We start from the raw sequence: 13,677 nt of genomic DNA, 5'->3' as shown, positions 1-13,677 counted from the left end.
GCGGGCAGGTCAGAGGTAATGGGAGTGGGCGTGGCTTGTCCCTTAAAGCGACAGGAAAGCATAACAATGACTGTTGATGAACCCTCATAAAAGAAGGGGGCCTCATCAGATTTTACCAGTTCCTGCCAGGCATGCTACACAAGTACATGTGGTTGTCTGGGGAACAGGGTGTCTCTGGAGGTACAGTATATACGTGAGGAAGGGTAACTGAAGTGGGGCTTCATCTGGAGTATGGGTCAAGGATCTACAGTGCAGTTGCTGTGAGTAACCCCAGTAAATTCATCAGTTTTCCAGGGTGAACGCTGCAGGAATCATACTTTGGTTTGTGTTGGGAATTTTTTTTTTTTTTGTTTTTTTGAGACAGGGTTTCTCTGTAGCTTTGGAGCCTGTCCTGGAACTAGCTCTGTATATCAGGCTGGCCTTGAACTCACAGAGATCTGCGTGCCTCTGCCTCCCGAGTGCTGAGATTAAAAGCATGTGCCACCATCGCCTGGCCAACATTTTGTTTTTCACTGCACATTTAAATAACTGATTATATATATTTTAAAGATGAACATCTGCAATAAACAGATTATTAATTATACTTTAAATTACTTTAAGGGAACATGACAAGATCTTCCACTGTACCTGAGGTCAACCTTACCTAGAGTTTTTGATCTTCCTGTTTCAGTCTACTGAGTTCTAGGATTATGGTTCCATGCCTATCTATCTATCTATCTATCTATCTATCTATCTATCTATCTATCTATCTAAATATGTATCTATGTTTTCTATGTCTATATCTGTATGTATAACAAAGATTCAAGGAGAAAGACTACAAATCCAAATCGTCATGGAAAAATTAATTAAAGCAACGCTTTAAAATTTATGTATATGAACTGCCTCCCCCTAAAGTAGGGTTCAAGAGGTCAGCACTAGATATGAGGAAGACAGGGGTAGGGGGTTTCCTGATCTGGGATTTTACAGGCAAAGTAGGCAGGGTTACAGAGTAGAATATAAGTATAACAAGGACCTCCTGAAACAAAGGCATAATTGCAAGGTGGTCACAAGTTGGTTGTGCTAGTTAGGGTTTCTATTGCTGTGAAGAGACAATGGTGTCTTGTCACCACAGCAACTCTTACAAAGGAAAACATTTCATTGAGGTGGCAAGTTATAGTTTCAGAGATGCAGCCTGTTATCACTATGGCATGTGGTACGCAGGCAGACACCGTGCTGGAGAAGCTGAGAATTCTACATTTTGATCCACAGGCAGCAGAAGCAACTGTGACACTGGGCATAGCTTGAGCATAGGAAGCCTCAATGCCCACTCCTACAGTGACACACTTCCAATTCTTCCAACAAGGACATACCTACTCCAACAGGGCACACTTAAGAGTGTCACTCTTTATGGGTACCACCATAGTGGTCATAACATTAGGTAGTTATAGCTATTTTAAATAAAGGTAGGGCTGCAAGATGGCTATAAATAACTTTTTGAAACAAATACATGGTTGCCATTCCTAGAACAGGCAGTATAGAACTATGTGTAGTTACAATTACAGTTGGGACAAAGCACAATCCTTGAGAAACAAAGCTTTGATTATAAACGTGAACGAACCTAGCTTGTCTTTTACTACAAGATGGCTTTGAAGTCTAAGATGGAGGAAGGCTGGCTCATCAAAATTACTTCTTTACCAAAGGTAAGTACATATGATTTCATATGGTCTGACATGAGTTTTTATGCTCTTATCTAAAGCTAATGGAGCAGAACACATTACTACGAAGGTATATTTTGTAAGAATGTTCGTGTGTGTGTGTGTGTGTGTGTGTGTGTGTGTGTGTGTGTATGCACTGGTGTGAACTCAGGAAAGATAAACTGAAAGGAAACCTCACTGTAGAATGACACAGGTTGACGAAACCCAGGCTAACTCCAAGATAAACAAATTATATATATATTTTTTTTCGAGACAGGGTTTCTCTGTGGCTTTGGAGCCTGTCCTGGAACTAGCTCTGTAGACCAGGCTGGTCTCGAACTCACAGAGATCCGCCTGCCTCTGCCTCCCGAGTGCTGGGATTAAAGGCGTGCACCAACATCGCCCGGCCAAATTATATTTTTTTATTAGAAGGGGCAAACTCATGAAACAGGAACGAGAAGTCCAACCTCAGTTGTGTAGCACAGGAACCACAGGGAGAGAGAACCTTGGGCGACCTAGCCTTTTTCTCAGGGTACCCAAAAGGTCATGCCCTAACCTGGTCCCACCTCTTAAAGGTCATCACCTGACAGACATTCCCATCACAAACCCCTTTTGTCTAAATAAGAGAGTTTCAAACCCAATGCAAAACTCCATACACTAGGAACAGATAGCAAGTATAAAATTAGGATTACAACCAGCATGAACAATATTAAGCAAGGAACACATGCTAAATGTTTTAATAAACATTTTATTTTAAAGAGTCGAAGTCTTGTATCAGAAATGGCTTGGCTAAATCATAAGGGGAAGGTAACTATGACTATCTATCTTTAATCTCATCGAAGGCATGAGAAGGGTAATATTATCTAATATTACTTAAGTAGGCAGTAAGTGCAATCAAGCAGCTTCCAAAGCGTGTAGTATATGACAGACAACTGGCTACCAGAGTAATCAAAGTCTCACTTGTGATGTTGGTAATGGGAGTGGGCATGGCTTGTCCCTTAAAGCGACAGGAAAGCACAACAATGTTGAAGCTACCAACTTTGGCTAATACCTAGCCTAACTGGCAGACCATTTTTAGAGACAGGAAAATCTTTTGAACCGTCTTACACTGTCTTGGCAAGGCTTGGCAGTCTTTTTCCTCTGTCCTGCGTATCCAGTCTGGACATTGTGCACTTTGTCAGTGGTCGAGGCATGGGCAGTTCCTTGCCCAAAGGCCAATTGTGCCAAGAAGAAAACAAACTCCAAGTGGAATATCTTTGGTGCTCATCATTTTGGGGGAATATATTGGTGCTGTCAGAAGCAATCGTGTCTCACATCACCTCATGGTTCTATAATTTTATAGTGAAGAAAACTTTATCGAGCCATTTCCTACATGCCATTAAAGCATAAATCAGGAGTCTGGACGTGGAAGCTCAGGATTTAGGAGGTGGAGACAGGAGAATTGGGAGTTCAAGGTCATTCTAAACTACAAAGAAAATGAGAGGCCTGAGTTACTGAAATTCTCAGAAACCCAAAACAACTACTTTTGGCCCTTTCTTTGGACACTTCTAAAAGCCTTAGCCTGTCTGAATAGCAACTTCAGTAAACTTAGTGGAAACTACAGTTTTGTTTAGGCTCTTAGCTTCTCAGGCATAAGAACATTGGTAAAGAAAGGGTGAATCCCGTGATCTGGTGTAGTTTTCAGATAAGAATGGTCATTTAATCCTTTTCTTTATGTTAATGCTCCCCTGCTGTCCTGGAACTCACTCTTTGTGAACTAGGCTAGCCTTGATCGAACTGGAAGAGATTCACTTGCCTCTGCCTCCCAAGTGCTTGTATTAAATGGGATTAAAGGTGTGTGCCACCAGTGCAGGGTTTAATGGCCACTATTAAAGAAAGATCTAAGGATTCGCTCCCACAGAAAATGATGGAAATTCTGAGCAAACCCCTCACCTTTTGGGGCCTTGGGTGAGTTTAAAGGGGGTTTACAAATTTATTATTGTTATTCTTTTGGTCCCTGCCCTAGCCACGCCCACTCCTTTTAACTTCTGACCTCCGCCAGTCACTCTCTCCCTGTGTTCTCTCCTGGTGTACACACAGACTTTGCCTCTCTCTCTCTCTCTCTCTCTCTCTCTCTCTCTCTCTCTCTCTCTCTCTCCCTCTCTCCTCCCCCTCTCTCCCCCCCTTTCTTAATAAACGTTTATGGCTATTTCCTGCGTTTATATGTCTGACCCGCCGCGTGCGTGCCCTCCCGCTGGTGAAAAGCTGTAGCCGCTTTTACTCATGGCGGGCTCCAGCCCGCCTTAGGCATATTTTTTAAGAATAAGAATTATAGTTCTCATTTATGTGTGTGTATCATGACTAGAATATGTGATCCACAGATTGGACATTGTTTAGAGAAAGTGTAAACAACACAGTATGATTTTAGGATAAAGTGTTCTGCCTGCCATGACCCCCTCAGCAGGTAGCAGGCAATAGAGAGGCATCCTCAGCAGGGCTGGCCCGTGGGTTGACTTCGTCCCCACCAGTCTAAAGAAGGGGTTCACTCCATACTCAGCTCTCTTTTCCTGAGTATAGCAGTGAGCAATGTATCACACTTTCGCGTTTGCAGGCTGTGGAGGTGCTCAGATCTTACAGGGCTTGCTGCTTGTACATATGCCACGGCTTGTACATATGCCACAGCTGGCATGTGGCAGTCAGAAGATAGCTCTGTTCTTCCACAATGTGGCTTCGGGGGATTGAACTTCTACCCTCTGTCCCATCTCCCGGGCCGGAGACGAGCATGAGGACCAGCCGTCACCAACAGGGGGCGCAGCCATCGCCCCGAAGGGCGCCCACCCGCTGAGTCGCGCACGCTAGGCCTCCCAGTGCGCCTGCGCCGAGTGTGGACTCCGCTCTCCGTTCCCCGACGCCCGGCTGTCTCGGCCCGGGTGAAAACTGCGTGACACGCAGGGAGCGTAGCGGCCATCTTCGTCTTCTGGGCACGTCAGCTGAGCGGGTTAGGGCTGGAGAAGCGCTGCGCAAGCGCACCCACGACGGCCCCAGGTAACTCCCATCTGACCGGAGAGGCGTCGCCGCTGCCGCCGCCGGAAGTTTGGTGTTTGCCGCGGGCGGCGACGGTCGCGGCAGAAGCAGCTGAGCGTCTCCGGGTACCCGGATGTGAGCGCCCCGGGCTCCGGGCGGACGCCGGCCGCGCATCAGGGAGGTAGGTGAGCATCCCCACGGCCCTCGCCACGGCGGGCGGCTGTCCTCGCTGTCGCCCGCCGCACGCCTCTTCCTCGTGCGTCCCGGCTGCTCGCACCTCCGGAACCAGCGGGAAGGCTCGCAGCCGCGGGCGCCTGAGGTGGGCGGTCGCGCGTCACCTGCCGTTGCTTGCCGGCTGTCAGAGTCGCAGAGGAGCCGGGGTCCTCGGACGGCCGGAGGTGGTTGCAGCCATGGCGACTGCCGGCAGCCTGCGCTCGGAGTCCGCAGGTAGCCGGGGCCTGGTCCCCGCCCCCGGCCTCCGCCCTCCTTCCGTCCGTCCGTCTTTCCGCCGTCGCTCTCCAGTCTCCTGCGGCAGCGGGGCTGCGGCAGCGGCGCCTCCCGCTGACCCGGCCTGAACCCTGAGGCCCTGCAGCCTGCGGGCAGAATGTGGGGGATCCCGACTCCCGCGTCTTCATCTTGGGAGGGGAGCGATGGCCCGGTTCCCCATCTCAGGAAATAATGCAACCTGGAGATGGAGGCCAAAGCACAGGTAGGGTCCTTTGAGGGCCCCAGGAAGTTTTGTACGGTGGAGAGGTGTGAGCGGAAGTGAATTGGATATTAGATTTTGATCGCGCTCGTCAGATTTTGCACCGGCAGAGTAACCTGTCTGTGTCACCAGAGGTCCAAAAATCGGATCCCCACACCTCACCTCCAAATGGTGCGTTGTGCAAGTGGGTGGCGGTAGGCGAGGGAGTGGGAAGTACAGGAAGATACAAGAAGTACTGTAGTCTTAGCAGAAATGGATTTCTTGTAGCAAGAAGCAGTGGCACCCATGCAGTCCCTAAATGATATTACAAAACAACTTTTTATTTTTCTTTCCCGTTTTCAAAGACTCACCATGTAGTTCAGGCCGGCCTGGAACTCAGATCCACCTGCCTCTGCCTCCCTAGTGCTAGGATTAAACCACTGCACCAGGCACAAAACTGCATGTTATTTGGTGAAATAATGAGGATGTGACCTGATGCTCCTCCCCCAATCTAAACAATTTTTAAAAAGTAGGAATGAGGCCCGAGGGGATGATTCAGCTGGTAAAAAAGGCTAAGCCTGACAAGCTGAGTTTGATACTTGATCATGTGGGAGGAGAGAGCTGACTCAAAGGCTCAGGTGTCAGCATGGACTACGGATGTCGATCGTAGTGTATAGCTTAACATGAGCAAGGGCTCTAGGACCAGAAGTAAGAAAGTTGGTGAAACACAATTTCAGCTGTGCTGGTCAAGGTTTCAGTGAACTGAAGCTGTATTTCACTTTTGTGATTGCATTTTACATAGGGTACTAACTCTAATGAATTTTTTCTAACTTGAAAAAACTTTATGAAATTCCCACCGAGACTATCATGAACAAAACAAAACTAAATGAAACTGCTTAATTTGGAAACTCCTAATTTATCGTCTGAGGAAACAAGGAAGTTAGTAGTAGTAGTAGACACGCTGTGCGTGCGTGTGCGTGCCTGCGTGTGTGTGCATGTGTGGTTTTTCCATACAGCGTTTCTCTGAGTAACAGCTTTGGCAGTCCTGGAGCTCATCACTCTCTAGACCAGGCTGTCCTCAAACTCACAGAGATCTGCCTGTGTGGCCTCCAGAGTGCTGGGATTAAAGGCGTGTGCCGCCATACCTAGCAATAGAAATTCTTAATGAACAAAATTTCTAAAAGTTGCTGATTAGTATGTTATAGTTATTTCACTATTACATTTTCACACATGTATTCATATTTTCAATTATATATATAGTTACTCCCTCACTACCCTTTCTTCTTTTTCTGCCATTCCCTCTGATCACCTTTCTCTTTTCTGCTAGTCCCTTTTACTTTTGGGGTGAGAATGCCAATGAGTTTAATTAGGGTTCTTCATGGATCCTGAAAGCTAAGAGTGGCTATCCTGGGGAGAATATGTCTCTCTCTCACCAGAACTCCGGGGAAGCTGAACCTTCTCAGTGTTGCCCTACCTTCTTCAAGTTCTATTTATCTCAATCTTATTTAATCTGTTCCTTGCCAGGTTTTTGTGCCTGCATTTAAATTGAGAAATTATACTTCACAGAAAGGATATTATGATGAATATCATTAACTCCCTTTGCGGGATGGTCTTTGTTGACTTCAACACACAGAGTTGATTGTTATTTGTCCTATAAGTGACTAGCGCTGTATAATTCAAAATGATGTATTTTTATAATAGTCGGTTTTTTTCTATGACTTTTACGACGTTTGTCCTTCCTAGAGTTCACTGAATAACCTCAACTGTTGGTAATGAACTAAGATGATTATTAGAATTCTGTTAACCCTTTTGAAGCTTAGGCTTTTTATGTGTGTACATACATCAGTGAAAATTCTTTGGCTTTGTATTTACAGAAACTTTGTTTATTACTGTAATTCTAATTGGTAATGAAGCATTATTCTCTGTCATTTTTGCTTTTGAAAGAACAGCAACTTTTATTTTGCCCAGCAACCTTTTATACCTTTACTCCTTCTGTGGAGACCCACCAGCCAGATGGCATTTTGATTTTTATGATAAATCTCAATCATTTTCACCTCTCATTCTCCTTCTCTCCCATTGGCATTCTTCTCAGAATCCCTACTACTTTTATGTGTCTCTGTGTGTGTGTCTCTGTGTGTCTGTGTGTATGTGTGGCCTCCATGAGTTTCATTATAGTTCTTTGAGAATGGGGTGGGAATTTATTCACTGGAGCAAGGGCAATTTGTAGGACTGTGGGTCTTTTCTGTTTGGGAATAGGAGACGAATTTTTGATTCATTCTTATCCTGTAGGAGTAAATAAAAAGACATTGTTATTTTAATGTAGTGGCTCTGTCCCTTAGCTCCCTGCAGCTCAGGCTGGCCTTGAAGCCTACCTACTTCCACTTCTGTGGTACAGGTCTGTACCACCACTTGTCGCTATTGTTCTTGTTCTCAAATTTCAGAATTCCTTTGTCCTCTTAAAGATCATGTGGGATCTACTGCTGTGAAGAGACACCAGAGGTTTAGTTAATTATCATCAGGGTAGGACTTGGGCCATGCTGTTCCGGTAGCCACTGGTGTTGGAGAAGGAGCCAAGATGTGTCTTTGGGGGATACCTGTTAACCTAGAACCAAAGAGACTCTAAGAAAAGGAATGGGTTGAAGAACCAAGTTACAAATTAGTTTGTTTCTGTTTTAAAATTTTTGTGGGTGTTTTTGCCTGCGTGTATGTGTGTGCACCTTGAAAGCAAGTTTCCTAATTGGTAGACTCACCTTCAGCTGTGGTCTCTTCCCTGTTTCATTTTAAATCAAATTCTGTAGTTTCTTGCTCAACTCCTCCCCCTCCCCCCAGGAAACAGGGTGTGTGGTGGCACACACCTATAATTCTAACACTGAAAAAGATGAGGGAGGAAGATGAAGAATACAAATCCCATCTATACATTTGTCAGAAATAAAAGACTCCAGCATTGAGACACTAAGGCAGGGGGATTTGACAAGTTTGAAACTAGCCTGGAATATTTAGTTTATAAAGTTATTTAAATTTTATTTTAACTGTATGCGTGTTTTGTTCCCATGTATGTCTTTGTACCAAATGTGTCCCTGGTGCCTTCTGAGGCTAAAAGAGAAGGTATCAGATTCCCTGGAACTAGAGTTAAAGGTGGTTGTGTGCTGGAGTCCAGCTGCTGTGGATTTCAGGCCCGAAGAGGAGAGATGTGGAGTAGGCAAATGGAAGAAGGAAGACTCAGTTAAGTCGGGGGTGGCTGCTGCTTTGTTGAAGAAAAGGCTACACCTTTTACACTCTATAACTACACAAAGGATCAGAAAGGGGGCTTGTGAGCAGCCATTGAGGAAGCTAGCATCTACTCTGACAAGTTAATAGTCATTACAATCATGTTACTCTTGCCAGAGATGAGGCAAGCAGCACTTTACTTCAAGCCCTTGAGGAAATGGGGCGATTGTTTAAATGCCTGACCTTGCAAGAAGGACTCTCTTCAGGGGGCCAGGCACTCCATTATAGAATATTGCAATTTTTTTATATGGCTTAGTTTATCTAAATAGCTAAAGCTTAAAGTGAGCAAAGATGAAGCTAGACAAGTATTGCTGTGAACCTGAGTAGACCTTATGAATTTATAAATCTTGATTATCAAGTATACCTTATTTATCAAATATACCTTATTTGTCAAGCATATGTTACCTATCTAAATTTTCTAGCAATTTTATCATGCATACTACTGTGGCTTGGAATTTTTTTCCAAAGAGTTAATTATTTTGTTTAAAGAGGCTGTCATTGTATATATCCTCATCTCCTACTGAAACCCACACAAAATTTCCCAAAGGAAAAGGCATAAGGAAAACTCCCATAACACTTGTTATTCTTTTTTAAGAATGGTGGTGGGGGACCAGTCTCATGAGGGCAGCAGTCTCACAAGGGGCCGCAGTAGGTCACCCCAGGTCTCAGTGGGGTAGCCATGGGTCCCCAGAGGTTTTGGTGGGTGGGAGACCATGACAGGTGAGAGACAGACAGATATACCATGCAGAGAGAGAGTTTGGGTAGAGAGTTTATTTAGTGGGTTATGAAAGTGAAAGGGAAGGTGTAATGGAAAAATTAAAAATGCTGCAGGATCTCCAGCAGCAGTAGGCAGCAGGGATGCTGTAGGTCCCCAAGTGGTGATAGCGAGCCATGTGGCGGTAGGCAGAGGGCCCCCTAGCAGTGGCTGATCCCAGGCAGGGAGACGCGTGGAGGTCAGGCAAGAGACAGAGACATGGATCAACACGACATGCAGAGTGAGGTTGAATATTTATTTATTCAGGGGGTTATGGAGGGGAAGGAAAAAAGGAGAGGAGGGAGAGAAGAGAGCGAGAGCGAGAGAGAGCGAGAGAGGGAGAGAGAGAGAGAGAGAGAGAGAGAGTGAAAAAGGGGGGAGGCAAGAAATGGGGAGAAAGGCAGAAGCTGCCGGAAAAGAGAGAGCGAGCTCAGGCCAGAAGCTGAAGATCAGCCTGCCCCAGTGGATGGGGGAGGGAGTCGGCATGGCTTGTCTCTTAAAGAGAAGAAAGGTAGCCAGTGAGAAGGGGGGGGGGGAGAAAGGTAGTAGCCACCCCCTTCAGAAGAGGGACAAAAAGAGCACAAGCTGCCTGGCATAAAGGGAGGGTTGGGAGTGGGAAGGGCTTGTCTCTTAAAGGGACAGGATACCCAGGTGGTGACAGGCCAGCACATCATAACAACACTTAATGAGAATTATTAAAAATGAAAGTAAGAGGGTGCTGGAGAACTGTCATTGGCAGTGTCAAGATGCTGGAACTTAGCAGCAGTGGTTGTCATGCTGAGATTCCAACCCAAGTCTTCTGTAATAGGTTTTGTACCTTGATAGCAGTAAGCCAGTTCAAGCTGAATTGAAAAAAGTAAAAGGAAGGGTTTATTTTAAACAAAGCAACTCCCAGGTGAATTCTTCAGCCCCCAGAGATTGAGGCAGGAGAAGAAGCAGGAAAAAGGGAGCTTAAACACCCTGTAGGCAAGATGATGTGTTCTCCATAAGCTGGATTTGTACCCAAGGATGGTACGCTGTAGGTGGGGCTTTCATGGGAGGAGCCAAAGTAGCTGCCAAGAATGCAGAACTGGGCTTTTTGTAGCCATTTCTTTGTTGGAGATTTTCTGAGAGGGCAGGGTTTGGAGAGAGATGAGATTTTCTGTATGAAGCGGGAGTAGCTGGAGGTTCCAGCTGAACACTCTGGTAGAGCAAGTACTTTTAACCTCAGAGCGATCTCTTTAGCTTCATAGCCTTGAGTATTGAGTTCAAAGCCAGCTGAGTTTACACAACAAAGTTCAGTAAATGTTACATAGAAAGATCCAGGCTCAGAAAACAAAATAGAACTTCTGAGGTGGTTCTTGCCTGGCATACCTCTAGCCTGTGTAAGCCTTGGGAACAACGTGATGGAAGGGAAGAACTGCTCCCATAAGCTGACCTTTAATCATCACTTGTGCACTGTGGCAGGCACGTGTAATGTCTGTGCACGTGTACAAATAGACGTAATAAAAATTTTTGTAGGGTGTGGAGGCACACTACCAGCACTCCAGGTGTATCTCTTTGAGTTCAAGGCCAGCCTGGTCTACCTTCCAGGACAGCTGGGCAGCAGTGATACACACTTTTGTTTATTTATTTATTTTGGTTTTTCGAGACAGGGTTTCTCTGTGGCTTTGGAGCCTGTCCTGGAACTAGCTCTGTAGACCAGGCTGGTCTCGAACTCACAGAGATCCGCCTGCCTCCCAAGTGCTGGGATTAAAGGTGTGCGCCACCATCGCCCGGCTCACTTTTTTTTTTAAATTGATATTTATTGAGCTCTACATTTTTTTCTGCTCCTCTCCCTGCCTCTTCCCTCCCCCCTTCAACCCTCTCCCAAGGTCCCCATGATCCAATTTACTCAAGAGATCTTGTCTTTTTCTACTTTCTACTTCCCATGTAGATTAGATTTATGTAAGTCTCCATTAGTATCTGCATTGTTGTCTATGTTCTCTGGGATTGTGGTTTGTAGGCTGGCTTTCTTTGCTTTATGTTTAAAAACCACCTATGAGTGAGTACATGTGATAATTGTCTTTCTGTGTCTGGGTTTCTGGGTTACGTCACTCAAAATAATGTTTTCTAGCTCCACCCATTTTCCTGCAAAATTCAAGCTGTCGTTATTTTTTTCTGCTTTGTAGTACTCCATTGTGTAAATGTACCACATTTTTTTTTAAATCCATTCTTCGATCGAGGGGCATTTAGGTTGTTCCCAGGTTCTGGCTATGACAAACAATGCTGCTATGAGCATAGTTGAGCACATGTTCTTGTGGCATGATTGAGCATCCTTTGGATATATACCAAAAAGTGGTATTACTGGGTCTTGAGGAGGGTTGTTTCCTAATTTTCTGAGAAATCACCACACTGACATCGAAAGGGGTTGTACCATCTTGAATTCCCATCAGCAGTGCAGGGGTGTTCCTTTTCCCTACAACCTCTCTAGCATAAGTTGTCATCAGTGTTTTTGATCTTGGCCATTCTTACAGATGTGAGATGGAATCTCAGAGTTGTTTTGATTTGCATTTCTTTGATGACTAAGGCTGTTGAACATTTCCATAAGTGTCTTTCAGCCATTTTACATTCCTCTGTTGAGAGTTCTCTGTTTAGGTCTGTACTCCATTTTTTTTTATTGGATTATGTGATCTTTTGGTGTCCAATTTCTTGAGTTCTTTGTATATTTTTGAGATCAGACCTCTGTCTGATGTGGGGTTAGTGAAGATCTTTTCCCATTCTGTAGGTTGTTGTTTTGTCTTGTTGACTGTGTCTTTTGCTTTATAGAAGCTTTTCAGTTTCAGGAGGTTCCATTTATTAATTCTCTCAGTGTCTGTGTCATTGTCCTTGGCTTCTCAGCAACCCTCATTGTCCGCCATATTCAGAGAGTCCGGGTTTATCCCCTGCTTTTTCAGTCGCAATCCAGCTGGCCTTGGTGAGCTCCCAATAGATCAGCCCCACTGTCTCCGTGGGTGGGTGCACCCCTCTTGGTCCTGACTTCCTTGCTCATCTTCTCCCTCCTTCTGTTCCTCATTGGGACTTGGTGAGCTCAGTCCAGTGTTCCAGTGTGGGTCTCTGTCTCTATCTCCATCCTTCGCCAGATGAAGATTCTATGGTGATATGCAAAATATTCATCAGTATGGCTATAGGATAGGATCATTTCAGGTTCCCTATCTTCAGCTGCCCCAGGAACTAACTGGGGACCTCTCCTTGGGCACCTGGAAGCCCCTCTAGGTCCAAGTCTCTTCCCAACCCTATGATGGCTCCCTTAATTAAGATATGTGCTTCCCTGCTCCGCTATCCAACCTTCCTGTATCCCAATCATCCCGTTGCCCCAAGTTCTCCCCATCCAACCCTTCTTACTTTTTTCTCCCCATCTCCCCTTACCCCACTCCCACCCTACGCAATTTTTAATAACAATAGACTTCTATTTTTTTGAATTTATGTATTCTCAGTAACTTGTTTTGCTTTAGCTACAGAGCTCTCTCTCTTTTTTAAAAGGTTTTCAAATATACAGAAGTAATTAGAAACATCCCTTAGAGGCATCATCAAGAAACTTGAAAAGGTAAAACAGCATTTCCATTTCATTAAGGTAAGTGGCTTCTAACTTCATTAATTTTGTGTATTTTGAAACAATTAAAAGACTACATATATTTTATATTTTTAGGGAAGTTTAAGTTTACAATTTTATTTTTAAAATTATTTGTTTTAACTTTGTATGTATGAATGTTTTGCATATCTGAATGTCTGTACACCATGTGCTTGCTTGTTTGATCCACTGGAACTGAGGTTATAGTTGTGGGTGCTGGAAATCAAACCTGGATCCTCTGGAAGAGCTTATCCATTTCTGACTTGGACCTTGTTATGTAGGCTAAACTGGCTTTGATCTGGGTGCTGAGATTAAAAAGGATGAATATAACATCCAGCTTAAAATTTTTATTTTATGTTATATGGATAGGTGTTTTGCCTGTGCATATGTCTGTGCACCACTGCATTTGGAGCCCATAGGGTGGCATCAGATTCTGCAACTGGAGTTAATAGATGGTTGTGAGCTTCCCTGGGGGTGCTAGAAACCTGGGTTGATCCTTTGGAAGGGCAGCTAGTGTTCTTAACCATGATCTTTTCAGCTCCTACTCTTTTTCATTCACTTATTCATTTATTTTTTAATCTACTTGCTTTTTTTAGTACATATATGAATGTGTGTGTGTGTGCCTGTCAGAATATGTGAATGAAGGTCAGGGAAATCAATTCTCTAGTTCTACCATGTGGGTTCTGGAGATCAAAGTGAGGTCAGG

At 44.7% G+C, this 13,677-nt stretch overlaps 1 protein-coding gene across 4 annotated transcripts in view; it reads left to right on the top strand.

Annotated features, from left to right (window-relative positions):
* Nucleotides 1-4,612: 4,612 nt before the first annotated feature.
* Esco1 (establishment of sister chromatid cohesion N-acetyltransferase 1) overlaps nucleotides 4,613-13,677 on the top strand; it is a 59,598-nt gene continuing 50,533 nt past the window's right edge. For 2 of the 4 annotated variants that reach the window (XM_013349371.2, XM_013349372.2), the window contains exons 1-2: nucleotides 4,621-4,857; nucleotides 12,884-12,974. The gene's annotated coding sequence lies outside the window, so the exon portion shown is untranslated. Of the gene's footprint in view, nucleotides 4,858-5,317; nucleotides 5,386-12,883; nucleotides 12,975-13,677 lie in introns of those variants that run through there. The other 2 variants (XR_003377724.1, XM_026783489.1) reach the window with 2 other exon arrangements.

Source organism: Microtus ochrogaster, chromosome 18, assembly GCF_000317375.1.
Source record: "Microtus ochrogaster isolate Prairie Vole_2 chromosome 18, MicOch1.0, whole genome shotgun sequence".
In the NCBI taxonomy this organism is placed as follows: domain Eukaryota; kingdom Metazoa; phylum Chordata; class Mammalia; order Rodentia; family Cricetidae; genus Microtus; species Microtus ochrogaster.
The sequence above is the reverse complement of the archived record's forward strand: the minus strand, read 5'-3'. Positions and strand labels throughout refer to the sequence as shown.